Source organism: Bombus huntii, chromosome 10 (assembly GCF_024542735.1).
Source record: "Bombus huntii isolate Logan2020A chromosome 10, iyBomHunt1.1, whole genome shotgun sequence".
Lineage (NCBI taxonomy): Eukaryota > Metazoa > Arthropoda > Insecta > Hymenoptera > Apidae > Bombus > Bombus huntii.
The window spans coordinates 8,981,701-8,994,571 of record NC_066247.1 but is presented as its reverse complement, the minus strand read 5'-3'; positions in this window follow the sequence as shown (position 1 = coordinate 8,994,571).

Genomic DNA, 12,871 nt, shown 5'->3' with positions numbered 1-12,871 from the left:
ATAACGTAATACGTTATAACGTTATACCATATAACGTAATACGTTATAACGTTATACCATATGACGTAATACCATATAACGTAATACGTTATAACGTTATACCATATAACGTAATACGTTACAACGTTATACCATATAACGTAATACGTTATAACGTTATACCATATAACGTAATACGTTATAACGTTATACCATATGACGTTATACCATATAACGTAATACGTTATAACGTTATACCATATAACGTAATACGTTATAACGTTATACCATATAACGTAATACGTTATAACGTTATACCATATAACGTAATACGTTATAACGTTATACTATATAACGTAATACGTTATAACGTTATACCATATAACGTAATACGTAATAACGTTATACCATATAACGTAATACATAATAACGTTATACCATATAACGTAATACGTTATAACGTTATAGCATATAACGTAATACGTTATAACGTTATACCATATAACGTAATACGTTATAACGTTATACCATATGACGTTATTCCATATAACGTAATACGTTATAACGTTATACCACATAACGTAATACGTTATAACGTTACACCATATGACGTTATATCATATAACGTAATACGTTATAACGTTATACCATATGACGTTATTCCATATAACGTAATACGTTATAACGTTATACCATATGACGTAATACCATATAACGTAATACGTTATAACGTTATACCATATGACGTTATATCATATAACGTAATACGTTATAACGTTATACCATATAACGTAATACGTTATAACGTTATACCATATAACGTAATACGTTATAACGTTATACCACATAACGTAATACGTTATAACGTTATACCATATGACGTTATTCCATATAACGTAATACGTTATAACGTTATACCATATGACGTAATACCATATAACGTAATACGTTATAACGTTATACCATATGACGTTATATCATATAACGTAATACGTTATAACGTTATACCATATAACGAAATACGTTATAGCGTTATACCATATAACGTAATACGTTATAACGTTATACCACATAACGTAATACGTTATAACGTTACACCATATGACGTTATATCATATAACGTAATACGTTATAACGTTGTACCATATGACGTTATTCCATATAACGTAATACGTCATAACGTTATACCATATAACGTAATACGTTATAACGTTATACCATATGACGTAATACCATATAACGTGATACGTTATAACGTTATACCATATAACGTAATACGTTACAACGTTATACCATATAATGTAATACGTTATAACGTTATACCATATAACGTAATACGTTATAACGTTATACCATATGACGTTATATCATATAACGTAATACGTTATAACGTTATACCATATGACGTTATTCCATATAACGTAATACGTTATAACGTTATACCATATAACGTAATACGTTATAACGTTATACCATATGACGTAATACCATATAACGTAATACGTTATAACGTTATACCATATGACGTAATACCATATAACGTAATACGTTATAACGTTATACCATATGACGTTATTCCATATAACGTAATACGTTATAACGTTATACCATATAACGTAATACGTTATAACGTTATACCACATAACGTAATACGTTATAACGTTATACCATATGACGTTATACCATATAACGTAATACGTTATAACGTTATACCATATAACGTAATAGGTTATAACGTTATACCATATGACGTTATGTCATATAACGTAATACGTTATAACGTTATGTCATATAACGTAATACGTTATAACGTTATACCATATAACGTAATACGTTACAACGTTATACCATATAACGTAATACGTTACAACGTTATACCATATGACGTTACATCATATAACGTAATACGTTATAGCGTTATACCATGTAACGTAATACGTTATAACGTTACACCATATGACGTTATACCATATAACGTAATACGTTATAACGTTATACCATATAACATGATATGTTATAACGATATACCATATGACGTATTACGTTATAACGTTATATGATATGACGTTATATCATATAACGTAATACGTTATAACGTTATACCATATGACGTAATACCATATATCGTAATTCGTTATAACGTTATACCATATAACGTAATACGTTATAACGTTATACCATATAACGTAATACGTTATAACGTTATACCACATAACGTAATACGTTATAACGTTACACCATATGACGTTATATCATATATCGTAATACGTTATAAAGTTATACCATATGACGTTATTCCATATAACGTAATACGTTATAACGTTATACCATATGACGTAATACCATATAACGTAATACGTTATAACGTTATACCATATGACGTTATACCATATAACGTAATACGTTATAACGTTATACCATATAACATGATATGTTATAACGATATACCATATGACGTATTACGTTATAACGTTATATGATATGACGTTATATCATATAACGTAATACGTTATAACGTTATACCATATGACGTAATACCATATATCGTAATACGTTATAACGTTATACCATATAACGTAATACGTTATAACGTTATACCATATAACGTAATACGTTATAACGTTATACCACATAACGTAATACGTTATAACGTTACACCATATGACGTTATATCGTATAACGTAATACGTTATAACGTTATACCATATGACGTTATTCCATATAACGTAATACGTTATAACGTTATACCATATGACGTAATACCATATAACGTAATACGTTATAACGTTATACCATATGACGTTATATCATATAACGTAATACGTTATAACGTTATACCATATAACGTAATACGTTATAACGTTATACCATATAACGTAATACGTTATAACGTTATACCACATAACGTAATACGTTATAACGTTACACCATATGACGTTATATCATATAACGTAATACGATATAACGTTATACCATATGACGTTATTCCATATAACGTAATACGTTATAACGTTATACCATATAACGTAATACGTTATAACGTTATACCATATGACGTAATACCATATAACGTAATACGTTATAACGTTATACCATATAACGTAATACGTTACAACGTTATACCATATAACGTAATACGTTATAACGTTATACCATATAACGTAATACGTTATAACGTTATACCATATGACGTTATACCATATAACGTAATACGTTATAACGTTATACCATATAACGTAATACGTTATAACGTTATACCATATAACGTAATACGTTATAACGTTATACCATATAACGTAATACGTTATAACGTTATACTATATAACGTAATACGTTATAACGTTATACCATATAACGTAATACGTAATAACGTTATACCATATAACGTAATACATAATAACGTTATACCATATAACGTAATACGTTATAACGTTATAGCATATAACGTAATACGTTATAACGTTATACCATATAACGTAATACGTTATAACGTTATACCATATGACGTTATTCCATATAACGTAATACGTTATAACGTTATACCACATAACGTAATACGTTATAACGTTACACCATATGACGTTATATCATATAACGTAATACGTTATAACGTTATACCATATGACGTTATTCCATATAACGTAATACGTTATAACGTTATACCATATGACGTAATACCATATAACGTAATACGTTATAACGTTATACCATATGACGTTATATCATATAACGTAATACGTTATAACGTTATACCATATAACGTAATACGTTATAACGTTATACCATATAACGTAATACGTTATAACGTTATACCACATAACGTAATACGTTATAACGTTATACCATATGACGTTATTCCATATAACGTAATACGTTATAACGTTATACCATATGACGTAATACCATATAACGTAATACGTTATAACGTTATACCATATGACGTTATATCATATAACGTAATACGTTATAACGTTATACCATATAACGAAATACGTTATAGCGTTATACCATATAACGTAATACGTTATAACGTTATACCACATAACGTAATACGTTATAACGTTACACCATATGACGTTATATCATATAACGTAATACGTTATAACGTTGTACCATATGACGTTATTCCATATAACGTAATACGTCATAACGTTATACCATATAACGTAATACGTTATAACGTTATACCATATGACGTAATACCATATAACGTGATACGTTATAACGTTATACCATATAACGTAATACGTTACAACGTTATACCATATAATGTAATACGTTATAACGTTATACCATATAACGTAATACGTTATAACGTTATACCATATGACGTTATATCATATAACGTAATACGTTATAACGTTATACCATATGACGTTATTCCATATAACGTAATACGTTATAACGTTATACCATATAACGTAATACGTTATAACGTTATACCATATGACGTAATACCATATAACGTAATACGTTATAACGTTATACCATATGACGTAATACCATATAACGTAATACGTTATAACGTTATACCATATGACGTTATTCCATATAACGTAATACGTTATAACGTTATACCATATAACGTAATACGTTATAACGTTATACCACATAACGTAATACGTTATAACGTTATACCATATGACGTTATTCCATATAACGTAATACGTTATAACGTTATACCATATGACGTAATACCATATAACGTAATACGTTATAACGTTATACCATATGACGTTATTCCATATAACGTAATCCGTTATAACGTTATACCATATAACGTAATACGTTATAACGTTAAACCATATAACTTAATACGTTATAACTTTACACCATATGACGTTATATCATATAACGTAATACGTCATAACGTTATACCATATGACGTTATTCCATATAACGTAATACGTTATAACGTTATACCATATGACGTAATACCATATAACGTAATACGTTATAACGTTATACCATATGACGTTATATCATATAACGTAATACGTTATAACGTTATACCATATAACGTAATACGTTATAACGTTATACCACATAACGTAATACGTTATAACGTTACACCATATGACGTTATATCATATAACGTAATACGTTATAACGTTATACCATATGACGTTATTCCATATAACGTAATACGTTATAACGTTATACCATATAACGTAATACGTTATAACGTTATACCATATGACGTAATACCATATAACGTAATACGTTATAACGTTATACTATATAACGTAATACGTTATAACGTTATACCAAATAACGTAATACGTTATAACGTTATACCATATGACGTAATACCATATAACGTAATACGTTATAACGTTATACCATATAACGTAATACGTTACAACGTTATACCATATAACGTAATACGTTATAACGTTATACCACATAACGTAATACGTTATAACGTTATACCATATGACGTTATATCATATAACGTAATACGTTATAACGTCATACCATATGACGTTATTCCATATAACGTAATACGTTATAACGTTATACCATATAACGTAATACGTTAGAAAGTTATACCATATGACGTAATACCATATAACGTAATACGTTATAACGTTATACCATATAACGTAATACGTTATAACGTTATACCATATAACGTAATACGTTATAACGTTATACCATATAACGTAATACGTTATAACGTTATACCATTTAACATGATATGTTATAACGATATACCATATGACGTATTACGTTATAACGCTATATGATATGACGTTATATCATATAACGTAATACGTTATAACGTTATACCATATGACGTTATACCATATAACGTAATACGTTATAACGTTATACCATATAACGTAATACGTTATAACGTTATACCATATAACGTAATAGGTTATAACGTTATACCATATGACGTTATGTCATATAACGTAATACGTTATAACGTTATGTCATATAACGTAATACGTTATAACGTTATACCATATAACGTAATACGTTACAACGTTATACCATATAACGTAATACGTTACAACGTTATACCATATGACGTTACATCATATAACGTAATACGTTATAGCGTTATACCATGTAACGTAATACGTTATAACGTTACACCATATGACGTTATACCATATAACGTAATACGTTATAACGTTATACCATATAACATGATATGTTATAACGATATACCATATGACGTATTACGTTATAACGTTATATGATATGACGTTATATCATATAACGTAATACGTTATAACGTTATACCATATGACGTAATACCATATATCGTAATACGTTATAACGTTATACCATATAACGTAATACGTTATAACGTTATACCATACAACGTAATACGTTATAACGTTATACCACATAACGTAATACGTTATAACGTTACACCATATGACGTTATATCATATATCGTAATACGTTATAAAGTTATACCATATGACGTTATTCCATATAACGTAATACGTTATAACGTTATACCATATGACGTAATACCATATAACGTAATACGTTATAACGTTATACCATATGACGTTATATCATATAACGTAATACGTTATAACGTTATACCATATAACGTAATACGTTATAACGTTATACCATATAACGTAATACGTTATAACGTTATACCACATAACGTAATACGTTATAACGTTATACCATATAACGTAATACGTTATAACGTTATACCATATGACGTTATATCATATAACGTAATACGTTACAACGTTATACCATATGACGTTATTCCATATAACGTAATACGTTATAACGTTATACCATATAACGTAATACGTTATAACGTTATACCAAATAACGTAATACGTTACAACGTTATACCATATGACGTTATTCCATATAACGTAATACGTTATAACGTTATACCACATAACGTAATACGTTATAACGTTATACCACATAACGTAATACGTTATAACGTTATACCATATGACGTTATACCATATAACGTAATACGTTATAACGTTATACCATATAGCGTAATACGTAATAACGTTATACCATATAACGTAATACATAATAACGTTATACCATATAACGTAATACGTTATAACGTTATAGCATATAACGCAATACGTTATAACGTTATACCATATAACGTAATACGTTATAACGTTATACCATATGACGTTATTCCATATAACGTAATACGTTATAACGTTATACCACATAACGTAATACGTTATAACGTTACACCATATGACGTTATATCATATAACGTAATACGTTATGACGTTATACCATATGACGTTATTCCATATAACGTAATACGTTATAACGTTATGCCATATGACGTAATACCATATAACGTAATACGTTATAACGTTATACCATATGACGTTATATCATATAACGTAATACGTTATAACGTTATACCATATAACGTAATACGTTATAACGTTATACCATATGACGTTATATCATATAACGTAATACGTTACAACGTTATACCATATGACGTTATTCCATATAACGTAATACGTGATAACGTTATACCACATAACGTAATACGTTATAACGTTATACCATATGACGTTATATCATATAACGTAATACGTTATAACGTTATACCATATGACGTTATTCCATATAACGTAATACGTTATAACGTTATACCATATAACGTAATACGTTATAAAGTTATACCATATGACGTAATACCATATAACGTAATACGTTATAACGTTATACCATATAACGTAATACGTTATAACGTTATACCATATAACGTAATACGTTATAACGGATTACCATATAACGTGATACGTTATAACGTTATACCATATAACGTATTACGTTATAACACTATACCATATAACGTAATACGTTATAACGTTATACCATATAACGTAATACGTTATAACGTTATACCATATGACGTTATATCATATAACGTAATACGCTATAACGTTATACCATATGACGGTATACCATATAACGTAATACGTTATAACGTTATACCATATGACGTAATACCATATAACTTAATGCGTTATAACGTTATACCATATAACGTTATACCATATAACGTAATACGTTGTAACGTTATACCACATAACGTAATACGTTATAACGTTACACCATATGAAGTTATATCATATATCGTAATACGTTATAAAGTTATACCATATGACGTTATTCCATATAACGTAATACGTTATAACGTTATACCATATGACGTAATACCATATAACGTAGTACGTTATAACGTTATAACATATAACGTAATACGTTATAACGTTATACCATATAATGTAATACGTTATAACGTTATACCATATAACGTAATACCATATACCGTAATACGTTATAACGTTATACCATATAACGTAATACGTTATAACGTTATACCATATAACGTAATACGTTATAACGTTATACCATATAACGTAATGCGTTATAACGTTATACCATATAACGTAATACGTTATAACGTTATACCATATAACGCAATACGTTATAACGTTATACCATATGACGTTATATCATATAACGTAATACCATATAACGTAATACGTTACAACGTTATACCATATAACGTAATACGTTATAACGTTATACCATATAACGTAATACGTTATAACGTTATACCATATGACGTTATATCATATAACGTAATACGTTACAACGTTATACCATATGACGTTATTCCATATAACGTAATACGTTATAACGTTATACCATATAACGTAATACGTTATAACGTTATACTATATAACGTAATAGGTTATAACGTTATACTATATAACGTAATACGTTATAACGTTATACCAAATAACGTAATACGTTATAACGTTATACCATATGACGTAATACCATATAACGTAATACGTTATAACGTTATACCATATAACGTAATACGTTACAACGTTATACCATATAACGTAATACGTTATAACGTTATACCACATAACGTAATACGTTATAACGTTATACCATATGACGTTATATCATATAACGTAATACGTTATAACGTTATACCATATGACGTTATTCCATATAACGTAATACGTTATAACGTTATACCATATAACGTAATACGTTATAAAGTTATACCATATGACGTAATACCATATAACGTAATACGTTATAACGTTATACCATATAACGTAATACGTTATAACGTTATACCATATAACGTAATACGTTATAACGGTATACCATATAACGTAATACGTTACAACGTTATACCATATGACGTTACATCATATAACGTAATACGTTATAGCGTTATACCATATAACGTAATACGTTATAACGTTATACCATATAACGTAATACGTTATAACGTTATACCATATAACGTAATACGTTATAACGTTATACCATATAACATGATATGTTATAACGATATACCATATGACGTATTACGTTATAACGTTATATGATATGACGTTATATCATATAACGCAATACGTTATAACGTTATACCATATGACGTAATACCATATAACGTAATACGTTATAACGTTATACCATATAACGTAATACGTTATAACGTTATACCATATAACGTAATAGGTTATAACGTTATACCATATGACGTTATGTCATATAACGTAATACGTTATAACGTTATGTCATATAACGTAATACGTTATAACGTTATACCATATAACGTAATACGTTACAACGTTATACCATATAACGTAATACGTTACAACGTTATACCATATGACGTTACATCATATAACGTAATACGTTATAGCGTTATGCCATGTAACGTAATACGTTATAACGTTATACCATATGACGTAATACCATATAACTTAATGCGTTATAACGTTATACCATATAACGTAATATGTTATAACGTTATAACATATAACGTAATACGTTATAACGTAATACCATATAACGTAATACGTTATAACGTTATACCATATAACGTAATACGTTATAACGTTATACCATATAACGTCATACGTTATAACGTTATACAATATAACGTAATACGTTATAACGTTATAACGTTATACCATATAACGTAGTACGTTATAACGTTATACCATATAACGTAATACGTTATAACGTTATACCATATAACGTAATACGTTATAACGTTATACCATATAACGCAATACGTTATAACGTTATACCATATAATGTAATACGTTATAACGTTATACCATATAACGTAATACCATATACCGTAATACGTTATAACGTTATACCATATAACGTAATACGTTATAACGTTATACCATATAACGCAATACGTTATAACGTTATACCATATAACGTAATACGTTATAACGTTATACCATATAACGTAATACGTTATAACGTTATACCATATAACGCAATACGTTATAACGTTATACCATATGACGTTATATCATATAACGTAATACCATATAACGTAATACGTTACAACGTTATACCATATAACGTAATACGTTATAACGTTATACCATATAACGTAATACGTTATAACGTTATACCATATGACGTTATATCATATAACGTAATACGTTACAACGTTATACCATATGACGTTATTCCATATAACGTAATACGTTATAACGTTATACCATATAACGTAATACGTTATAACGTTATACTATATAACGTAATACGTTATAACGTTATACTATATAACGTAATACGTTATAACGTTATACCAAATAACGTAATACGTTATAACGTTATACCATATGACGTAATACCATATAACGTAATACGTTATAACGTTATACCATATAACGTAATACGTTACAACGTTATACCATATAACGTAATACGTTATAACGTTATACCACATAACGTAATACGTTATAACGTTATACCATATGACGTTATATCATATAACGTAATACGTTATAACGTTATACCATATGTCGTTATTCCATATAACGTAATACGTTATAACGTTATACCATATAACGTAATACGTTATAAAGTTATACCATATGACGTAATACCATATAACGTTATACGTTATAACGTTATACCATATAACGTAATACGTTATAACGTTATACCATATAACGTAATACGTTATAACGGTATACCATATAACGTAATACGTTACAACGTTATACCATATGACGTTACATCATATAACGTAATACGTTATAACGTTATACCATATGACGTAATACCATATAACGTAATACGTTATAACGTTATACCATATAACGTAATACGTTATAACGTTATACCATATAACGTAATAGGTTATAACGTTATACCATATGACGTTATGTCATATAACGTAATACGTTATAACGTTATGTCATATAACGTAATACGTTATAACGTTATACCATATAACGTAATACGTTATAACGTTATACCATATAACATGATATGTTATAACGATATACCATATGACGTATTACGTTATAACGTTATATGATATGACATTATATCATATAACGTAATACGTTATAACGTTATACCATATGACGTAATACCATATAACGTAATACGTTATAACGTTATACCATATAACGTAATACGTTATAACGTTATACCATATAACGTAATAGGTTATAACGTTATACCATATGACGTTATGTCATATAACGTAATACGTTATAACGTTATGTCATATAACGTAATACGTTATAACGTTATACCATATAACGTAATACGTTACAACGTTATACCATATAACGTAATACGTTACAACGTTATACCATATGACGTTACATCATATAACGTAATACGTTATAGCGTTATACCATGTAACGTAATACGTTATAACGTTACACCATATGACGTTATACCATATAACGTAATACGTTATAACGTTATACCATATAACATGATATGTTATAACGATATACCATATGACGTATTACGTTATAACGTTATATGATATGACGTTATATCATATAACGTAATACGTTATAACGTTATACCATATGACGTAATACCATATATCGTAATACGTTATAACGTTATACCATATGACGTTATATCATATATCGTAATACGTTATAAAGTTATACCATATGACGTTATTCCATATAACGTAATACGTTATAACGTTATACCATATGACGTAATACCATATAACGTAATAAGTTATAACGTTATACCATATGACGTTATATCATATAACGTAATACGTTATAACGTTATACCATATAACGTAATACGTTATAACGTTATACCATATAACGTAAAACGTTATAACGTTATACCACATAACGTAATACGTTATAACGTTATACCATATAACGTAATACGTTATAACGTTATACCATATGACGTTATATCATATAACGTAATACGTTACAACGTTATACCATATGACGTTATTCCATATAACGTAATACGTTATAACGTTATACCATATAACGTAATACGTTATAACGTTATACCAAATAACGTAATACGTTATAACGTTATACCATATGACGTTAAACCATATAACGTAATACGTTATAACGTTATACCATATAACGTAATACGTCATAACGTTATACCATATAACGTAATACGTTATAACTTTATACCACATAACGTAATACGTTATAACGTTATACCATATAACGTAATACGTTATAACGTTATACCTTATAACGTAATACGTTATAACGTTATACCTTATAACGTAATACGTTATAACGTTATACCATATAACGTAATACGTTATAACGTAATACGCTATATCGGTATACCATATAACGTAATGCGTTATAACGTTACACCATATAACGTAATACGTTATAACGTCATACCATATAACTTAATACGTTATATCGTAATACGCTATAACGTTATACCATATAATGTAATACGTTATAACGTTATACTTTATAACGTAATACGCTATAACGTTATACCATATAACGTAATACGTTATAACGTTATTCCATATAACGTAATACGTTATAACGTTATACCACATAACGTA